The 17,707-nt window shown below is 42.0% G+C and overlaps 1 long non-coding RNA gene across 1 annotated transcript; it reads left to right on the top strand.

The window, feature by feature from the left end:
• The first annotated feature begins 8,004 nt into the window (after window positions 1-8,004).
• Window positions 8,005-10,147, top strand: LOC125522600. Its single transcript, XR_007289849.1, has 3 exons — window positions 8,005-8,359; window positions 9,277-9,584; window positions 9,660-10,147. It is a non-coding gene; the product is annotated as an uncharacterized LOC125522600 (long non-coding RNA).
• The last annotated feature ends 7,560 nt before the right edge of the window (window positions 10,148-17,707 follow it).

Below are 17,707 nucleotides of genomic sequence, written 5' to 3'. Positions count from 1 at the left end.
CCGCCGCCACCACGCCTCATTCGGCTCCTCTGCCGCAGAGAGCTTGTCCGCGGGCGCCTCGAGCTCGTGGCTCAGTCCGGTGAAGAGAGAGCCGGAGGAACTCGGGCCGCTCGCCGTCAAGCTCGAGGCCGAGGCGCCGCCGCGTCGAGGAGTGATTGACCCCAAGGACTACCTCCCCCCGGGGCAGGAGGAGCACCTAGAGCGTGTCGTCATGGAGCGGTCGGCGAGGGAGCGGGAGGAGGGCGAAGTGCGCCGCCGACGCGAGCTCGAGTACGAGCAGATGTTCCCCAGACGGGTGTTGCGGCGTTGCAGGTCCGCCTCCATGAAGGTGGAGCAAGCCAAGTTCTTCATCGACCTCGACCCCTCCGACGAGGACTTAGCTCCTCCGGCTCCTCCGCCGTGCCGTCGCTGCCGCGAGCTCATCGATTTTTGGTATCTAGGCTCGGGCCCACAGATTCCCCCACTAGTATGATCAATGTAGATGAACTAATGTATGATCAATGTCGTTGCAAGTTTCTCTTGCGAATGCTTTTCTTAAAATTTTACAGTTTCATATACGAGGTATGATCTGCAGTGCACGAATTCAATCCGCAAATCTCATCTGTCTGTAAACACAATTTGCGGGTCGGCATTATACGAGGTCTGCTAGAGATGCTCTTAGATGGGTGCTGTAGAGATAGCCTCGTGCATCGCAGGTTGGCATTGCAGGTTTATAATCTCGGGTTGTAACTTGTAAGCCAGCATCAGTTGTAGAGCAGGTGTGTCAAAAAAAAACTCTTTCCTTTATTTATTTTTGAACCGAAAACCGTAGAACAATTGTTCTATGGTATATTTTCATTAAAATAAAATAAAAGTATGTTACGAGGGGATCAAAAGATCCCTAAATACAAGGAAAACTTAGTCAATTCCTGCTCTTGGAAGCATTAGAGCTGATTTAAAACATGTTATCTAGCCACTGTTTGAAGCTTTGAAAGTGCTTCGCCTTTAGCTTGTGCTGTAGGAGCTTCTGATCTTGCTTGAGGTGAAAACGCCAAAAATGTACCGTATGTGGCAGACCTCTGAAAACTTTCCCATTTCTCTTATTCCAAGTATTCCAGCATCCAAGAATAACTATTTCTGTGGCAAATTGTTGTGGAAGTTTTTCTATCGCCAGTAGTGTTTCCTCGTATATTGAAGTACCTCTTGCCTTATGGGAATTAGAGTGTTCCAACAATCCTGTGCAAAATTACAGTCCCAAAGCAGGTGAAGGGTTGTCTCTTCAGCATTCTGATTGTAGTTTCGGCAGTGAGGATTGTTCAGTTGCATGCCTTTTCTCTGTAGGAGTGATCTGGTGTTGATTCTACAGTGGGCTACTAACCAGAAAAATATCTTATGTCTGAGTCTGCTAGAGCTCTTTCAAGTCAACTTGAAGATAGGGTGTACCTCCTCATTACCCATTAGGTGTTTGTACATGTGCATTGAAGAGTATTTATTTTGAAGGCCATTGCAAGTCCATGTATCCTTCCCATATCTGTCCGGAGAGGGGATAATATCCCCCAAGTTGAATGAATTGATTGTAGGCTGTGTTGGATAAAGGAGTGTGGAACTGTTCAATCCAGCTTCCAGAGTCACAAAATTCTTGGACAGACAAGGAGCCCCTAATAGCAAAAGAGTGCAGCTCTCGGAATTTTTGTTCCAATATATCTCCTTCCTCTTTCCTTTATTTTGGTTTTACCGGCCTTCTGTTATCCTCAAGAAAATGATTTGTGCTCCATATATCGATATGAATCCTATGGGATATGATGGTATTTCATATTCAGCACAAATATAATAGTCGAAGCATTGCAATGCAGGTGAGGGTGGTACATCTAATAGTGCTTTTTTTTGTGTTAGTGTTGCATGTGTGCATCCTAACTATGCAGAGGCCAGATATGTACTCATGCTTGTATTCACTTGATGCTTCATTTTTAAGTTATAAAATTCATCCTTTGTTGAAAAAAGAATCAAAGCTCACTCAAAGTGATGCTACGGATTGGCCCACTTTCCAGTATCTGCATATGGCTCTTTCTGTATAATGTGTCCTCGTGGCGATTGATGGGCGCATCCATATCCCGTTTGAGAGCTCCTATGCAACGCTTAAGGCGCCAAAAAGGATAGCTGGCGCTTGCTAGCTTTCTTCACAGGCCGCAGCCCAATAAGGCCACCTCCCTCTCGCGCCTGCTCGGTTTATGAAGTTTGCTGGTTTTCTTTCGTTATTACTTATAGTACGACCTTTCCCTAAAAGAAACTTACAGTATGATCTAGTGTACTACTTCGTGTGTCCCGACTGCGACAAGCAAGTCGGGACGGAGGGAGAACTTGCCTCAAAAAGAAAATAAAAACTACAGTCCTACATGGCCAGCGGTTTTTATCTAATATACCACATGGCCAGCGGTTTTCAAAATATATGAAGCTTTTCAAATTTATGAATAAAACTTCATGAATCGAGAAAAAGTTTATGGTTTGAAAAAAGTCATTTTTAGTTTTTTTAATTTAAAAGAAATCATGAAATTTTTAATATATAATCATGAATTTCAAATAAGTTCATGACATTTAAAAAAGTTCGTAAATACTGAAAAATTCATAGATTTTGAAACAATGTAAGCGGATTCGGAAGAAGTTCACTAATTTAATAAAGTGCTAGATTTGAAAATAGTTCATGAATTTCGGAAAAGAAGTTCATGAATTCAAAAAAAATCATGAGTCTGAAAAAACTTCACCAATTTTTAATAAGTGTGTGGACTTCAAAATGTTAACAATATTTGAAAATTAGTTCACGAATTTTACAAGATTTCAAATTTTTTTGGAAAACTTCATGAAAATTGGAAAATTTTCATATTTTTTAGATAAAATCACAAATTTGAAAAAACTTCATGGGTTTTTAGAAACTTCATAAAAACTAAAATGAATTTGTGAATTTGAAAAAACATTCACGCATTTGACAAAAGTTCATGAATTTGAAAAAGCTCACGAATTGAAGAAATAGTTTATGATTGAAAAAAAGTTCACAGATTTTGAAAATGGGAAATGAAGAAAAAGGAAAAAAGGAAGAAAAACTGGCCGAAACAAAACCGAAAAACATGTGTCTTCTAGGCGCAAAACATGAAACAAAAGAAGTATTATTAGGCACAATAGGTGAGTCGTCTGTGTCAGTTACTATGTTCGGAAGGAAACCTTGAGGTTCCTCCTTTGAATCTCACTACCTGCAACATTTTTGTAGATTCAATAAAATGGGCCAAGCCCAGGATGCAAGGGGGTGTGCATCGGTTTGATGAGTTGCCTTTAGGCGTCGGGGTCTCGTTTGTAGGGAGACCGTGAGATGGGCCGGCCTAGGCGCGTGCGATGCCAGAACCCCCTTTTTCATATTTTTTTATTTTTGACTCTTATACTCCCAAATATTCTAAAAATATATTTAAAAAATAATGCGTCAAAAATTGAAAAATGTAAATCAAACATGGGAAATGATTAGCTTCAACCGACTGATCTTTCATTGCCCATCCGCTTCCTCACGCTTGCGACGCGTGTCCTTATGGGACCAGCTCGTTCTTATCCTCACGCCAATGTCCACGCCTCTCATTCTTGAAGCTTCTCGGTGGGATCGTTTTCTTCTCCTTTCGTCCATCCCGTCTGCTTCCATCTCCCCCCACTCTCTCTCCTTGAGCCGGCGTTGCTCATCCATCTCTCTCATCTCCCCTCTCCCCCATACTATGTTGTTGCATCGGGGACAAGCCTCATGCATGGGACATACCTTGTTGACCAGATCCATTACATGCCTACTTCAAGGCTCCGGCGTTGTAGGCTAGGCCCCGGATGTTACATGCCTGTGTTACTCACCATCGAGATTTGGATGAAATTTACTACATGATACTACAAGTGCTTCAGGCGGAATTTTCGCAACAAAGGTCTTGTTGCAGGAATATGAAGAAGAGGTCGCAGATGATGTAATTTTTGGAACGAGAAATACATAGAAGTTTTTTTTTGCAACAATGGTCTTGTTGCAAGAGTGCATAGATGAGGCCGGAGATGTTGTTGCAATTTTTGCAACACGGATCTTGTTACAGGAATCTAGGAAAGATGTCGGAGATATTCTTGCAATTTTTGCAACAATGATCTTGTTTCAGGAATACGGCAAAGGGAACAAGGATTACTTGCCCCCGCGTGCCGGCGGCAGCTGATTTTTTGTGGTGGTTGGGGGCGACATCATTCTGGGCGCAACTCTGTCGGGGACGGTGGACAAGAGAGTCTGTTTCTGAAATAGAACCGTTGTCGCGGGAATTAAAGAGGGATCAGCCGGCGCGAGGTGGTTACATCGAATGGCTGTCAGCGCTCTGATCCAACGGTTGTCCAACCGGCGGATCATTATAACATGTCCGCCGGCCGACGCCTAGCGTCGCCCATCAAACATTGGAAATATGTTAAATACGTGTAGAAACAAATGTTTATCATGTATACAAATAATATACAATGTGTATTTAAAAAGTTGATATGTATTGAAAAATGTCAAACGAGCATTTAAAAATGTTAATAAAGAATTTCAAAGACATTAATCAAGCATTTAAATAATTCTAAATGCATATAGAAAAAATGTTTGTCATATAATGAAAATGTATTAAAAATAGTGTTTATGAGAAAATACTTTATCATGCACTAAAAATGTTAAATGTGTATAGAAAATATTTCTGATGTACAATAAAAATGTTCAACCGACATGAAATAAAAGTAGACATAAAAAACCATATATTTTAAAAATGCTAACTATTTCTTTACAAAATGTTAAACATGTATATGAAAATGTACACTATGTGTGAAAAACATATTTATTGCCAATAAAAATGTTCAGTAGTTACTTGAAAAATGTTTACCTTGTATTCAAAAAGTAAAACTTATATTTTCAAAACATACATCTTGTACTGAAAAATGTTCAACGTGTATCAACATAATGTTTCACGTCTACACTGAAAATTACATTGTGTACTGGAAAAAAGTAGATATGTGTTGAACAAAGAAATAACCAATAAAAAATTGAGGAAGAAACAAGGAAAACTAATGAAAACCGAAAAATAAGCAAAAGGACAGAAGAAAACCACTGAAAAAGAATGGAAACATCAAAACCAAAGAAAGAAACCAAGAAAAAATGCGAAGGGAAAAACCAAAGGAGAATATATAATAAAAGGAAGTCCATGAAAACCGATAAAAAAACAGAGTAAACCGGAAGAAATTATAGAAAAGGAAAGAAACAAAAACAGTTAAACCCCCAAAAAAATAACAGAGAAAACAGTGAGAAAATAAACAAAACAGAAAAATACAACCATAGAAAACCTAACCAAAAACCAGTACAACGATCTCCCAAGCGAGCGAGGAAAAGAAACGAGCAAACCGCTAAATGAGTCGGCCCAGAAACAAAGCCCGAGGGAGTTTATTCAAGCGAGCAGAGCATATATCTCGCTATAACCAAGATATAGCTCTTGCGGCAATTGATGCCCTTTTTTCTTCGCTAGTTTGACCCCCACTGAATTATTATATTTTTTGAAATCATCCATGCAATGTCCCAAATATTGATCCATACGCTTACGTTTAATTCTATTGTTGCTCTCTTGAAATTTACTTCGACTTGGCAACTGTTGGGTATTTTTGTTACTATGATACTGCTTTGCCACATACATCACTTCTTTCAAACAAGCATTTGTTTCAGATGTGGTTAAATTGACAACATAATTGCCAACTGCTAAAGTTTTTAAATACTCTTTGGCTCTTTTGTGTCGAGTCAATAAATTTGTGTTGTGACCCCCTACGTTTGTGGATCATCATCTATACATTATTGCATCAATAACAAGTGAGCCACTCATGTTTTGTTGGAATTCCAAAATGCATACTTTTGTATTTATTGACAAAATGATTGTGAAACTACTTAAAATGGGCTATTTCTTTATATTTTTACCAAGCGTAGTTTTTAAAGAAATACTTGTACTTATAGGATGGTGAGCATTTCCAAAATCTGGAGTTGCCCTAGCATCTTGAGCAATATTCCCTCCTTTCCTTTATGTAACGTGTATTATTTTCAGGACGGTGACCAAGGCACATAATTATAGACTAGTTAGGACGAAATTACCCTTGACAAATTTGTTGATTAGTGCCAAGTAAATCAGTTAGTACAGGAAAGTAACAGATACATGCAATCGATAAAAAGATACTTTCCTTCTTCTGTTACAAGGAGAGATATAGGCAATCAGAAAGTAGATACTTACCTTTTCTAGAGGACTAACAAGGGAATTATAAGGAAATATAAGAAATGCACCTTACATTCTGAAATTTTATCAAAAAATAAATACACCTTATATAAATGAACGGAGGGACTAGGTAACAAGGCAAAATGTGTTGTAACCCATCCAGTGTAAACTGAATTGCATGACACACATCTGGGACCAAAGTTCCTTTCTGTGTGCCACATCGAAGCATCACAAGTCAAATCAATATAGTGTATTACTCCAAGTAAAAAAATGAATTACTCACTAGGTTCTCCAGATTAAAGCTCCATGCTACATCAAGCAAGCGAAAAGTGTGGAACCTAAGAACTTAAAGCGTGGAGGTCAAACAAGATGCCTAGATTGCTCGTCCTCTCTTAATTCCTTTTTTGCGTGAAATCTTCTAATCTATTCATAAATTGAAAAGATAGTATAAAGAACACCGGAAGTAAAAAATACATCCAGGTCTGTAGATCGCCTAGCGACGACCACAATCACTGGAGCGAGCCGCGCCGCCGTCTTCACCCTCCCTCATTGGAGCCGGTTAAGCCTTGTTGTAGTAGACAGTCGGAAAGTTGTTGTGGTAAGGCATCATATGACCAACACACCATAATAACAACCGTTGCCGATGCAGAGAAGCGTAGATTGAAAGGATCTAACTTGTAGACACATGAATACAGATGAACGAAGACTGAATCCTGTGAGATCCGCTAGAAATAAACCTCCACGCGCCCTCCGGCGATGCTAGAAACACCACCAGAACTGGGACTATGCGAGAAGAATCTTATTCCATCTTCAGAGTGTCGTCACCATCTCGCCACTCTGAGCATGGCACAAACCCTAACAAAAATAAAAAAAATCATGAAAAAAAACGAAGCCCTCCACCGGCAAGGCCAGGATCCACCGCGTCTCCACGACCCTAAGACCATAGAAGACGAGATAGCCGATGGTGGCACCGACGGGAGGTGGGAGAAACCCTAGCTAGAGGGTCCTCTTTCTTCCATTAATCCTCTCTTAATTCGATGGATTTTTTCGTCTCACACATGATAAATCACCCCGTGATAAGGAAACCATCATGCAGAAATTTGATTCGACGTTATAATGATAATTGAAGTTAATATTTATCCTGCCAGAGGGCAACATAAAAATTGGACATACTTTGTAAAGAAAAAAATACATGCTTAGTAGATAAAAATTATAGTGAAAGTCCCTGGTTTGAAAAGAAAAGGCATGTTTAGGGCACATTTAGATGTGCCTTAGTATTGTACATTTAAACGACTCAATCGAACATAAAGAAGAACAAAAAATACCCACATGAATCTCCACCTAAAATCAATGACCTATGACTTATATGTGCAATGTAGGGCACATCCAGATGTGCTTTGCTTTAGCAAAACCATAAAAAAAATCACATTAAAATGTATAGTAGAAAATATTAAAAAGTTAGTGCACAGATTGATTCTTGCTCCCCCACAAATGTTCTTGGGTAAGAGGCCTCCGAGCCACAAGGCCCAGCAAGATCTGTGACTAACTTTTGCTCCCCCACAAATGAGCTTGGGTGACAGGCTAACGCGACAAAGCCCAGCGACAGTGTTGCAAGAGCTGTCCTTTTATTCCCGTGTATGCGAACTAAATAAGGCGAGGTGGGACTAAAAGTTGTGTCTGCCAACAAATTCAAGGTACTAACGGGCTAAACAAACAACAGCTTCTACAAACTGAAAGCCCAAGTAAAGAATCTCGCGGCGTGACGGCCCAACGACGACGACGCGGTAAAACGGGGAGGCAAACGCCAAGAGAAGGCTTCCTCCCAAAGCCTTCCAAGCCAGACACACGGCCGCCGCAGCCGAGATGGCCGCCGGAGATGCCACCCACGCGCCGCCGGCCGCGGAGGCGCAGTCTCTGGTGGATTCGTTCTGCGCAGTCACCTCGGCGACCTTCTTCCTCGAGGGCCACAACTGGGCCCTCGAGGCCGCCGTTCGCTCCTTCTAGGACAGCACGCCGATGGCCCCGATCCCGCACCCCAGCCCGTGCTCGCCTCCGTGCTCCTCACCACACGCCACGGCACCATCGACGACCTCCTCCATACCGGCGAGCTTGCGGTAAGCCTCGATTGCCTGGTTTCTCCACTCTCTTAGGCTCGTTTCACTTCATTATCTTATCTCAGTTCAATTTAGACCGGATTGACTGATCTATACGAGGGGATTAAGAATTGGGTCAAATCGTTTAAGTGCTGAATTTTACTGGATCATGTTGCCTTCATAGTTACACTTTCAGGACTTTCTCTGAAAAGAAAAAGAAACACTTGCTCGGTGGTTTCTGGACAGGCTCCGTTGGCATAGATGAGATTATATAGAAATCTAATAATTGGGCTGGCTGACGTCTAGTATAATTAAGTGATCTGGAGTAGTATCATGTGAGAAACAGCAAAGCTAGTAAGTTGTGACGTGATTCACTCTGCTGGCCGTCGATCTGTCGCTGGGCCTGAAAATGGAACTTCATTCATTTCTGAACGCTAATTGGCGTGCCATCTTTGTGAAAAGGTACAAGTAGGGCCATGAATCAGTGATATTGCCTTATTGAAAATTTGAAATCACAAACTGAAGGGGGGTGGAACAGTGTATATAAGGTGTAGAGCTCCTGTAGCTTTCAGATCTTGCCATAATCGCAAACAGCGACCTATACTGTGTTAACAAATCTAATACGTAGATTTCAATGAAAATGGAACTGGGGTGAGCCCCTGTTGATCGAAAAAACAAATCTAACAGATCATTATAAGTTCTAGTTTCAGTGTTACTTCAGCTATTTGGCAGCACTACTGTATTTATGCTAGGACAAGCTGCTACTTGGGTGCAGCTAAACTCAAAACAGATATATGCGGTAGATTTATGGCGTTTTGAACTGAAAAGGGGCCAAATAATTAAGAGTTTTTGGACAGTTGTTACATTGTGTCAGCCGTGCAGACTCAGCAATATTTTCAGATACTGATCCTAATGTATCTTCATGTTGAACTCCGCAGCTATGTTCAGTTGTGCTCATGTCCGGGCTCATCATAATCCTGAGCAGCGCTGCCAAGATATCTCACCAGGCGGCAGGCGCAGGCCCTCACTGGCCAGACCACCAAGTGGTACGCCTGCTGCACCATCGAGCTGGTCCCGGACGACGAGATAGATCCTGGATCCAACCAGTACTCCAGGCTGGAAGAGTACCCTGAGGACGAGAGCGACTGCGAGTCCAGCGTGGACACCGGCGACGAGGACATGGAGAACACCAAGTTCCTCCAGCCTCACACGCACGTGATCTCCTTCCAGAAGAGGCAGGCACTAGGTATGTATAGTCATCGTGTAAATTTCGTTGAGTTTCCATGAGATGATCTTGGGGCTGATGAAAACGCTCTTTCAGTGACGTACCTGGAGAACAACAAGGCCGGCATCACCGTGTTCGGGTTCACGCTGGACCGGTCGTACCTCCACACCATAACAGTCGACTTCTCGTGAAGACGAGGGAATGTGTGTATGTATATCGTCCTTCCCAGCCAGGTGGTTCTATTCCGTTCCATGCTTTCTTTGCTGTTGCCCCGTTTGATCCTTGTGAAAAACAGGGGGAGTGGGTGTGCGCGCGCGGGGGTGGCACGTGAGTGGTGTGCACTTGTACTAGCAGTGATTTTGTGTGATGGTTGTGTAAATTATTATGGCTTGATTGCTCGTGGATGTAAGGTGTATGTACAGGTTTAGATGAGTGCGTGCGTGCGTGCCGATTGGTCTTGCAGGTTTATAATATCGGGTTGTAAGCCAACATCAGTTGTAGAGTAAGTCTTACAAAATGAAGTTTTACCTTTATTTTTGTTCTACAACGGCCTTCCTCTCTCCTGAAGAAAATGTTTTTTGTTCTATGGTGTATGAGTTGGTATTTCATCTGTACATATAATAGTCGAAGCATTTCAATGCAGATGAGGATGGTACATATAATAGTGGTTTTTTGTTTGTGTGTGCGCGTTGATGTTGGTTGTGTGCATCCTAACTATGCACAGACCGGGTGTATGCTCATTGTTTTGTATCCATTTGATGCTTCATTTTTAAATTAATAAAATATGTTCTTTGTTAAATAAAAAAGAATCAAAGCTCCCTCAAAGTGATGCTTGGTTTGGCCTCATTCAAATCCATCAACCATGTCGCCGCGGATTCACTCTGCTCTGGCCTAGCCTCCGGAGCAGCCAACCGGATCTAGTTAGAAAATTTTGTTGCTTTGAGGCTAAATTGTTTGATTTATTTCGTAGCCTGCATATCATCATATAGTATTTAATGGAATTTTACATATTTGTGGAGAACAACTATACCAGAGGGAAAAATCAATTGTCTTGGAATTTTTAACTATCCTTTTCAAATAAAATAAAGTTCCAGGCTCCCTAGATCCACGGAGCCAAATTGCCTCACTTAGTGATTGATCTGGTATTACACATTTGAGAGTGTTTACCAGACTAAATATTTTCGCTTTGCTCATGCAAAATAACTCTTATCAGAATATGCATGTACATCACATATCTTTATCTCTGGTTAACGAAAAACATACTGAATATGACACCATCAAATCTGTTAGTCTGATAATATTTTCATGAGTGAAACTATAAAGTCACTTCTCATATGAATTTCAATGAGTTCTTCGCTGGAAACAAAATACTACAATACTCGCAATTGGGTCAACTCTTAGAGAACAAAGCACGAGCTCTTTCATAAGAGTAGAGCACAAACAAAGCATTTATTATTTCAAACAATGAAAACCAGTCACCTCCATCAATGAAAAAATAGATGATCTCTCAAGAAGATTTTACACTAAATAACAGATAGGAAAAAGGAAGTAAAGCCTGGTTTCGAAGTCAAAAGTAGTGCTTCACAAGACCAACTTGAGACTGGGCAAGATATGTTTAATTATGCATGACCCTATAGCCATTATACATCACAATATCGGTGAATGGGATAAACGGCGGCTGGAAAAACAGAGGCCAAATGCCTACTCTGGAAGCAAAGGATATGCTTCAGGAGAAACACAAATCACAAGAAATCTGCTGCTTGCTACTAGTAGGTGGAGGTGATGTTGCCGAGGATGAGCAGCACGTAGCCGGGGGCAGTGGTGGCAGGGGGGCTGCTGCAGCAGGAAATGGAGGAGGCATGAGGGGCTTTGTTGGGGGCACGGATGCCGCTGGAGGCAAAGTTGCGGTGCATAAGTCATCAGAGGAGGAGATGCAGGGGGGGGGGGGACGACGAGGAGGAGGGGGATGTGGTGTTGATGATGGGTGGTCGGACTACTGCAGCAAAGGAGAAGCAGGAGACGTGTCGGCCGACTGACGACGTCGGTGTCGTGCCTGTCGTGGTCGGGCGGAGGAAGGAAGGGAGTGGGGAAGACAACTAGGAGGGGAGAGTCGTGGTGGTGGTGGGCGATAGGGTGGAGAGGAGCGGGCCGAACGGTGCCGACAACAACCACAACGATAGATCGGTTTTGACACTGTCTACTTGATAGAGGCTAAGGTGTCCCGATGTTTCGATGAGATGGTGGCTATCGTTTTCTGTGGGAGTCGACTTTGACGATCCGACTACGAACGTGCGAGACGTCGCGCCTTAGCAATCGCTAAACCAACTTCCGAGGGTTATTGACCACGCCGGAGCACGATCAACCTGACCACGAGGGTCTGTTTCCTGCGAGCAAACGAAGAACAAGCAAGAAACTGAGATTGCAATCTGGATATTGCGAATATAAGATGCAAGCTTTATTGATCAAGGTGGGGTTCTGTGACGTCTTGGTCTGGTCCTTGGACACAAACGAAGTACGCGAAGTTGCAGCTATGGCAAACTTTTAATCTAAACAAAACCCAAAGTCTAAACGACGCCCTAAGGGCTGTATATATGGAGGAAGAGGGGGAATTTCGTGGCCCTTGAGGGTGGGGTCCGAAACCAACCCTAACTCTTGTTTCCCCACACATACGGACTCTAAAAATAGCCTATACTTAAGTATTTTGAAATTACATGGGCCTGGCCCATTAATAAGGTGACGCAGCACCTAGAATAGCCTATGGACGAATATTATGAGGTGGCATCTTGTATATTTCGTCCAAGGCTTCATGCACTCCTTATGGCGGCTTAAAAGTCCTGAAATCATCACTTGTAACTCCGTTCTTGATCCCCTTGCGCATGCCACCAACTCCATGTGTGTTCTTACTCCAATGTTCATCCTTCTCCAAGCTAGGCCCTTCATTTGTAAGCAAAACAAATGTATCCAATTTAGGCAGCATCATAATCTCATGAACATTAGAATCATTACCAAGAAACGAAAGTACCTGGTAATTTAATTGGCGTGCGCGAGCTCTAGTAATTGGTCCAGTATATGTAACAATAGGGGCTGTGGGTGTAACAATGGTATTGATGTCCTCATCATCCTCCCCTTCTTGAAATGAAGTCGTCCTCGACGGAAGCGCATCTTCCTCACCCAAATAAGGCTTCAAATCTGCAATGTTAAAAGTGGGACTAACCCCAAAATCTACAGGTAGCTCAAGTTTATATGCATTATCATTTATTTTCTCTAACACCTTAAAAGGACCATCAGCACGTGGCATTAGCTTTGATTTGCGCAGATTAGGAAATCTATCTTTACGCAAATGTAACCAAACAAGATCTCCAGGCGCAAACACAACATGTTTTCTACCCTTATCTCCAGCAAGTTTATATTTAGCATTCATACGCTCAATGTTTTCCTTAGTTAACTCATGCATTTTTAAAATCAATTCAGAACGTTCTTTAGCATCAAAATTAACCTTCTCTGAAGATGGAAGAGGCAACAAATCAATAGGTGCATGAGGTAGGAAACCATACACAATTTCAAAAGGGCACATCTTAGTAGTAGAATGCAATGAACGATTATAAGCAAATTCAATATGAGGCAAGCATTCTTCTCACATTTTCTTGTTATTCTTCAAAACAGCCCTAAGCATAGTAGACAATGTTCTATTGACTACTTCAGTTTGTCCATCAGTTTGGGGTGACAAGTAGTATTAAAAAGCAGCTTAGTCCCCAACTTAGCCCACAAACATCTCCAAAAGTGGCTAAGAAATTTAGTATCACGATCTGAAACAATACTATTTGGCACACCATGTAAGCGAATAATTTCACGAAAGAACAAATCAGCAACATTAACAGCATCATCGCTTTTATGACATGGTATAAAGTGTGCCATTTTCGAGAACCTATCCACGACAACAAATATGCTATCCCGCCCCTTCTTTGTTCGAGGTAAACCTAAAACAAAGTCCATAGATATATCCTCCCAAGGAACGCTAGGTATAGGCAAAGGCATATATAAACCATGAGGATTGAGTCGTGACTTAGCTCTTTGACATGTAGTGCAGCGAGCAACAAAACGCTCAACATCCCGTCTCATCTTTGGCCAAAAGAAATGTGTAGCAAGTATATCCTCCGTCTTCTTGACGCCAAAGTGTCCCATTAATCCTCCTCCATGCGCCTCCTGCAACAACAAAAGACGAACGGAGCTAGCTGGAATGCATAGCTTGTTAGCACGAAACACAAATCCATCGTTAAGAACGAACTTGTTCCAAGTTCTCCCTTCCTTACAATTCTGCAATACATCTTTAAATTCAGCATCATGAACATATTGATCTTTGATGGTCTCCAAACCAAATATTTTAAAGTCAAGTTGTGAAAGCATAGTATAACGACGAGACAAGGCATCAGCAATAACATTTTCTTTACCCTTCTTGTGTTTAATGACATAAGGGAAAGTCTCAATGAATTCAACCCATTTAGCATGTCTACGGTTCAGTTTTGCTTGACTTTTAATGTGTTTCAAAGATTCATGATCAGAATGTATAACAAATTCCTTGGGCCATAAATAATGTTGCCATGTTTCTAAGGTCCGAACAAGAGCATATAATTCTTTATCATAAGTAGAATAGTTCAGACTAGGCCCACTCAATTTTTCAGAAAAGTATGCAACAGGTTTTCCATCTTGTAATAACACACCTCCTAATCCAATTCCACTAGCATCACATTCAAGCTCAAAAGTCTTATTGAAATTAGGAAGTTGGAGTAAAGGAGCATGTGTCAACTTATCTTTCAATACCGTGAAGGCTTCTTCCTGTGCGGTACCCCAAACAAAAGGCACATCCTTCTTTGTAAGCTCGTTGAGAGGTGCAGCAATGGTGCTGAAATCTCTCACAAAACGCCTATAGAAACCAGCGAGGCCAAGGAAACTCCTCACTTGTGTGACCGTTTTGAGCCGCGGCCAACTCTCAATAGCTTCAATCTTGGCTTTATCAACTTCAATTCCCTGTGGAGTAACAACATAGCCAAGAAAAGATACTCGGTCGGTGCAAAAGGTGCACTTTCCAAGGTTTCCAAACAAACGTGCATCACGTAGAGCAATAAAAACAGCACGTAAATGTTCCTCCAAAGATTTGCTATAAATCAATATGTCGTCAAAATAAACTACCACAAATCGTCCAATGAAAGCACGTAAAACTTCGTTCATTAACCTCATGAAAGTACTAGGTGCATTAGTTAACCCAAAAGGCATGACTAACCACTCATATAATCCAAATTTAGTTTTAAATGTTGTTTTCCATTCATCTCCCAATTTCGTACGAATTTGATGGTATCCACTACGCAAATCAACTTTGGAGAATATTGTAGAGCCACTCAATTCATCAAGCATATCATCTAGCCTAGGAATAGGATGACGATAAAAAATAGTAATATTATTTATGCCTCTACAATCAACGCACATACGCGACGTACCATCCTTTTTCGGCACTAAAATGATAGGAACAGCACAAGGACTAAGGGATTCGCGTATATAACCTTTGTCGAGCAGTTCTTGTACTTGACGCATAATCTCCTTCGTCTCCTCTGGATTGGTACGGTATGGTGCACGGTTGGGTAGCGAAGCACCGGGAATTAAGTCAATTTGATGCTCAATCCCTCGAATAGGTGGTAATCCCGGTGGCACGTCTTGTGGAAATACGTCAGCGAACTCCTGCAAAATGTTAGTGACAGCAGGGGGCAAAGAGGGAGGCACATCCTCGAATGAAAATAATGCCTCTTTGCACACAAAAGCATAGCAAACAGATTTGCTGAAATCTAGCTCATCAATATCAGATTTGGTGGCAAGTAAACATGCACTTTTCAATTTAATTTCAGAAACAACAGTATATGGTTTATTATTAGACTTCATTTGGTGCTCAAATTCTTTTGCCACAATCTGATTTTCACTCTTATTTGTCTCCTGTTTTGCTTTATTAGCTCTATTAATATCATCTTTTAAAATGGAATCAGGAGTCATAGGATGCAAAGTAATATTTTTATCGTTATGAACAAGAGTATACTGATTGTTTCTACCATGGTGTACAGAATTTTTATCAAATTGCCATGGTCTACCAAGTAATAAGGAACATGCTTGCATAGGTACCACATCACAATCAACATAATCAGCATATGTAGAGATACTAAAATGCACACGAACAGTACGTGTTACCTTAACCTTGCCGCTGTTGTTGAACCATTGGATGTAGTAAGGATGTGGATGTGGTCTTGTGGTGAGAGATAGCTTCTCCATCATCTTCATGCTAGCCAAGTTATTGCAGCTCCCTCCATCTATGATCACGCGAACAGAACGTTTCTTCACAACTCCCTTTGTATGGAACAAATTATGCCTCTGATTTTGCTCAGCTTGTGTAACCTGCACACTCAAAACACGTTGAGCAACTAAACATTCATACCTGTCAGCATCTTCAGGAGCCATGTATTGCGTCTCATGATCAGAATCGTCTCCACCGTGTTCGTCACGTGTAATAAGAGCCAAAGTCTCCTCATCATAGTCACTAGCGGATTCATACCCACCATCCTCAGTAACAATCATCACACGCTTAGATGGGCATTCTCTCGCATAATGACCTCCACCCTTGCAACATCGACAAATAATATCATGTGTTTGCCCTGTTGATGCCATGGATGAAGAAGAGCTCTTTGCAGGCCCAGAAGGTGTGCTCTTTGCAGATAGTGATGGTTGTGCCTGCTTTATTGTATCACGGTTGGAGGTGGCAGCCGACGGAGGCGCCGGTGTAGCAGAACGTGTGGAAGTAGATGATGCACGTGGTGTCCATGATGAAGGTCGACCTGCAGAAAAGTTAGTCCGCGCCAATGCCTGTCGATCCTGCACTTCACGTTCAGCTTTACAAGCAAGATGGAATAAACGAGTGATATTAGTATACTCCTTATACTCTAGAATCGTCTGAATATCTTTATTTAATCCACCCATAAAACGTGCAAGCATAGCTTCATTCTCCTCAACAATACCACATCTAATCATGCCAGTTTGTAATTCCTGATAATATTCTTCTACAGAATTTTTTCCCTGTCTTAAGCGCTGCAATTTTTGAAGTAATTCACGTTGATAATATGGTGGAACCCAACGAGTACGCATAGCAGTTTTCAAAGCAGCCCAAGTAGCCGGAATAGGATATAATCTACAATGCTCAGACCACCAAACACATGCAAAACTAGTGAATGCACAAACAGCAGCAGGAACGCGTCTCTCCTCGGGATATTGTAAACATGTAAATCGTTGTTCAGTTTCTAACTCCCAAGTAAGATATATATCAGGAACATATCTACCCTCAAAAGGTGGAATATTCAATTTTAGTTTAGGGAGATGGTCATGATCTCGTACCTGAGGGTGAGCCCTACCATTGCCATTATTTGCATGTGGACGACCTGGTGGTTGCTGTGCTAGTGGTGGCACGTAGTTCTGATTTTGATCAACCTCATCCTCATAATCTCCCACATAATCATCCTCCTCCACACCAGCAGTAGGAGCCACAGAAGTATCAACAGCAGCACCAACAATTTGGCCCGACTGAAGAGGGACACGGCTCGCTCGGCGGAGGGCTGTTTCCCGACGTGGAGGTAGTCGATGTTGTTGCTGTTGTTGCAGAGGTGCGGCAGGAGCAGCCGGTGGTGGTGGTGGAAAACGCGAAAGCAATTCAGCAAACTTGTTATCGAGCTTTGTTTCAAACGTCTTCTCCATGCCATCTATCTTCTCCATGGCCTCTTCAAATCTGTTTATCACATCTTGCACCTGTACACTCATCATTTGCTGAAACGTATCATGAAGCTCCTTGTTCGTCAAGTTCTCCCAGTCAGTCTCGTCGGATTGTGATCCTGGCATGGTTAGCAGCAATAGAAACACACAAGAATATGATCCTACAGACTACTAACAAGTGGTGGTGGTGGCGGGTGTCACAAATCCGTCAAGCAAATCTCAAATTCTTACCAGTTCTTACCCAGCAGCAGGCGGTGATCGGCAACCGTTATAGTCAAAACTCTCAAAAGCTTGGATAGAGCGATTGCCAGGGAGAGTCAAACGCACGACGTAGATGTATGTGGAGCTGG

Source organism: Triticum urartu, chromosome 7 (genome assembly GCF_003073215.2).
Source record: "Triticum urartu cultivar G1812 chromosome 7, Tu2.1, whole genome shotgun sequence".
NCBI classification, from domain to species: domain Eukaryota; kingdom Viridiplantae; phylum Streptophyta; class Magnoliopsida; order Poales; family Poaceae; genus Triticum; species Triticum urartu.
Note: the sequence above shows the minus strand (reverse complement) of the source record. Positions and strands in the feature narration are given on the sequence as shown.